The sequence below is a fragment of the Biomphalaria glabrata genome, chromosome 13 (assembly GCF_947242115.1).
Source record: "Biomphalaria glabrata chromosome 13, xgBioGlab47.1, whole genome shotgun sequence".
Taxonomy (NCBI): Eukaryota; Metazoa; Mollusca; class Gastropoda; family Planorbidae; genus Biomphalaria; species Biomphalaria glabrata.
In genome coordinates, this window is record NC_074723.1 from 12,704,638 (window position 1) to 12,710,000 (window position 5,363).

Genomic DNA, 5,363 nt, shown 5'->3' on the forward strand with positions numbered 1-5,363 from the left:
AATGTAAACTGTTATTTCAGTCGTCAACAGTCAACACAATGACAGAAAGTACACACGATGGCGCTTGTCAAGTCCCGTAACTGAGCTTGTTGTTGTTGCCGCCAGGCACATCGAGACGCTTTAAGTGCCTAATTTACATATTATTATCAATAAACATTTTTTTTGTAGTGCATTAGAAAACAAAGTGCATTGAGGCTGCCTGGTCGTGTGGTAGAGCTTCGAACTATTGTCTCAGTTTAAACGAAACTATTGCTTGGTGTTGAAACTTCTTTCATTGAAATAACGATTCACTTATTAAACTGTTGATTCACCTATTAAACTGTTGATCGACTGATGTTAAACTGTTGATTCACTTATTAAACTGTTGATCAACTTATGTTAAACTGTTGATTCACTTATTAAACTGTTGATCGACTTATGTTAAACTGTTGATTCACTTATTAAACTGTTGATCAACTTATGTTAAACTGTTGATTCACTTATTAAACTGTTGATCAACTTATGTTAAACTGTTGATTCACTTATTAAACTGTTGATCAACTTATGTTAAACTGTTGATTGACTTATTAAACTGTTGATCAACTTATGTTAAACTATTGATTCACTTATTAAACTGTTGATCGACTTATGTTAAACTGTTGATCGACTTATGTTAAACTATTGATTGACTTATGGTAAACTACTGGCATTGTTAATACCTTAGATTAGATGCACACACAAAAAAAAAACGTACATTTAAAGAATTGGAAGAAAAAAGCTGTGTTTTAGAGCTTTCTGAGCCTTTTGGTGCGGTACTGTTTTGTTCCCCTCCTCGGGTCAGTTGAAATATTTAAATATACCTGAGTGTGAATGCTGTTCTGGTAGCTGCGCTGTTGAAATCAACTCTATTCTTTCAGTATTCTCAGAGCCATGCGCTCCATGGACAAAAAAGTTCTAGTGGTGCCGCGTTTCTCCCCAAAAGTTACGGTTCCGTCAAATTGCGGGGTTTTTCAGTCTATGAACGAAACGTTTGGAACTCGCTCTCCATCGAGCTCAGGCGAACAAACATTCAAGAAGAAATTAAGACCTATCAATTCAAAGCTTTTTTATCTTAGTTTTTCAATATAACTGTCGTGTCTATCTCCGTTATGTTACCTTTATTCCTTAAGCCTACATCAGGTTTGTTTTCAGTGCAGCGGTAAATATAGGCTGTACTTATCTACTTACATACTGAGTGAGATCACTTTAGAATGACTATAGAGAATAAGTATTTTATTGTTTCAAATATTGTAACATGGTGCCTGGTCGTGCGGTTTGCGCGCTGGACTGTCATTTGGACTTATCGATGGTCCCAGGCTCCGGGTTCAAACCCTGCCAGCTTCCATACGCCGTCGTTCTGCGGGTTGTTTGGAATAGGAAGTAAATTATTTTCAACTCTGAAGGAACATCCGAAAACACATTTTCATGCGGTCCGCAAGGAGATTTTTAATAGTTTTGTGGTTCACCCGTTATAAATTATTTGTAATCTTTATGCACTGTTTATACTCTGGCACAGGTGTTGTAAATAGTTGTCTCATAAATAAACAGGAGACGGAATTAGATGTAGGGACGACCTAAATACATAAATGCTGTTAATATATTATGTCATACTCTGACATTTTAGGTCTCGAGAGGCAAATCCTTGATAAACAGCTACGGTCACAGGTTGGGCACCTGTAATCACCCCGCACTGTTGCACTTTCACCCATAGTAAGTTTCACTAGTGACTACAAATCTACATTCTTTACCAAGAGGCCCGAACAATACACTGGCCCCAAACACCCTTATAGAAAGATAGATTTAGATACCAGTGCGAAGTTCATCTCATATATTGGTCTCTTCATCCGATCGCTCCAGCATAATAATGAGAAAAAGGAAGAAGAAGAACTAGTTACTAAAGCGTCAACCTGAAAGTTTATGATGAGCTCACAAAAGACAGACGAAATGTCTTCACCTTTACTTCAATTAAACTGCAAGGCGTTGAAGTGACAATCCTTAGAGCCCTGTAATAACAAGTAGACTGGTGTATCGAGTGTCGAGTCACTTGTCTACTTCTCATCCATCTTGATGTGTGATTTAACCTCAGGTCACAAACATCCTGAGTTGAAAGGAGTGTAAGAGAGACGGCAGCATCATTCATATTTTAGAACAGAAATCTTCATTTGATATGCATTTCAAACAAGCAAGATATACACAAAAATATTTTTTTAAAGCATATTTAAGGGAAAGAAAATGCAAATTTAAAGCAATATATCTCAATAATGTAATATTTATTTCCTTTTTACAATATATAAAACCAAAATAATTAGTTACTTTTAATTTAATAAGTAATTGGTTAATATTTTTTTATTGATTCATGTTTTGTTAGGAACAATGAATATGTGTGCAAAGTTTCAACTTGATACGAGACTGTGAAGTGGAAGAAACAACTGTACAAACAGACAGACGGACAGCGAAATGATAGAAACTTTGTAACAAGAAAAACATAAAAGATACTTTAAAAAAAAAAAAAAAAAACACTTAAATTAAGTGTACTTGTATCAATTAGTTTGGATCAGTCATGTCATTGTACTCATAGCAGAATTAGACATGATAAATCTGTGCGATTAGAGATATTTTTACCAATTATTTTTGTTTAGTTTTTAGATTTCTCAGTGCGCTATGATCCTATCACTTGTCTGGACAAGTTGGGAAAGGGGATGGAAGAAGGGGGCGGGGTATCTTGGTGAATGTTTACATGATCGTTTTTAAATGCATAGAACAAAATGTTCACTCAGGGTTAAAGAGTCTTCAAGGTGACTAATTCAACTTATACCACCATTGTGTCAAGCACGATTTCTTTCCCTTGTTAAATTTACTGAACAATAGATTTAGTTACAAATAGTTAATTAACTAATTGATTCATGTTTTAAAATTGATTCTTGTGTTGTCAGGTAAAAGAAATAATTGTGCAAATTTCAGCTTAATCCGAGATTGGGTTGTGGGAGAAATAACGTGTACAAATTTTTTGCCACATGAAAAGACAGAGTGCCAGTGCGTTGATATAAGTTTTGTAAAACTATTATTTAAGACACAATATAGTCTGCATGTAAACTGACAGACCATATCCAAGAGGTGTTTATTTTCTTAGTAGCTTTATTTTGTCCTATTCTTTGTTCATATTTGTTTGTTCTATATATTGTTATGACTCTACATTGCGCACTGTCATTTGGCGCGACATTGTGTACCAGAGGACATGATAGAGAACGGAGGAAGGAAAATGGCCGATGATTAGCGATGTAAACAAGAAGGCCTGAGATGTGATTCTAAGTTTGGCTCTAGTTTTAGTTTATAATTGATTATTAAACGTTCTGTTTTATATCACTTTCGTTGAGGTTAATTGCTAAGTTATAGCAATTGGTGTCAGAAGTGGGATCCTCAACGAAAGTGGAGAAGAAGGTCTAGATCTAGGTATAAGACATTGAACGATTCCATTTTCGGGTAGATCAACATAAGTTTTGGTTTTAGTTGATCAACGTTTTGATACGGGATGGCGTCTAAGAAAACACTTAGTCAACTGTCATTACAGGAACTTAGACAGGAACTGAGAGGGAGGGAGCTGAACGTAAGCGGCAACAAGAAGGCACTCAAAGAACGTATTAGGCAAAGCATCATAGATGAAGAGCAGGATCCGGACACCTATTTGTTTGAAAAAGAACCGGATATGAGGGATCATTTTCAATCGATGCAAGAACAAATGAAGGAAGACCTGAAATCAGTAAAGGATGAACCTAAAGACGAATTAGGTAATAAACTGAGCTCAATAGCATCCTTTGTGGCCGAATTGAAAAATGACATAGACAGTTTCAAACAACAATTAAGAAATGAGGTCGCTGAATTAAGGTCCCAAATGGTGGGAGATGTTGATTCTAAAATTCAACAATTACGAAATGAAATGAAGGCGGAGCTGCAAAAGAAACAAGATGTGGGTGCCACTGTGACTGAAATGACGGGGAAGATTAAACCACCGGTGTTTGACGGCTCTGTGTCTTGGTCGGTGTATCGATTACAATTCGAGGCGGCGGCGCAAGTCAACAGATGGGATACCCAGGCAGAGAAAGCAACTGGTCTTATGTTGGCACTCAGAGGCAAGGCAGCCGAATAGTTACAGACTATGACGGATCGGACAGACTACGATGCCATGGTCAAAACAATGGAACTACGATACGTCAATGAACACCTGCAGGAAGTTTTCAGGATGCAATTAAAGAATAGACAACAGAAAAACGGAGAGACATTACAGGAATTAGCAGCCGACATAGAACGTCTCGCCCGTCTTGCTAACCCATCGGCAACACAGGAACTTCTGGATGTTCTGGTCACAGATGCTTTCATAGATGGAGTGCGAGATTCGGAACTTAAGAAAGCCATCCGAATAAGCGGAAAACGGAAAATCAACGAAGCCCTCATCTATGCCCTGTCCTACGAGGCGGCCGAAGTTTCAGCGAGGAGCATACACTATTGTCGGACGTTAAATGTGGCGGAAGAGGAGGATCTGCGCGGCTGATTCGAAGAATGGTGGAAAAGGCTTTAAGTGAACGGGAACATTATCAGACCTCAAGGCGTAGTAAAAAGACTTTTCGTTGTTGGAATTGTAACACTCCAGGTCATTTACGGAGGAATTTTAACATGTTGTTCCAAGGCCAAGGCTGTGCATCGGAACGTCAACCGCTACGATTCTACGGGCTTAGGGAGCAAGAACTGGCAACCCAGAAAATCGAAACTCCGAGGATAAAGACTCGTTTCAGAGTGTTAGAACAAAGCGGAACCTTGAGAGTGCAGGGAAAGATTGGCGCTGGTTATTATAGGTTCCTCTTGGACACAGGGGCTACGCGGTCGATAGTTGGACCCAGTCTGATTGGTGATCGGGAAATAATACGAGTGAATGGCTACACTCTTAAAACGGCAGGTGGCGAACTGTTACCTATATTAGGACAGGTACGGCTTAATTTAGAAATAGGAAGTCAACCATTTAGTCATGGTTTTCTGATCGCCAATGTTGTCGACGATTGCATCCTGGGTCTGGATTTTATGCAGGAATTCGGTTTATCTCTAAACATTGGAAGTGGAACTGTACAATATGGACACATAGAGTTCCCATTGCTTGATGATGGTGTGGAAGGCGTTCAGGTGAAACGAATCGAACATACGACCATACCAAAATGGTCTAATCTGTCAGTAAACAAGTATCATAAAAGGGACAAACTGAAGTGGAACAAACTGGAAGGCCAGCGACATCCTAGAAGAGCGGAGATTGAAACATCAACCAATCATTGTTGTGGCTATACGGGTAGTTACAAGGAAAG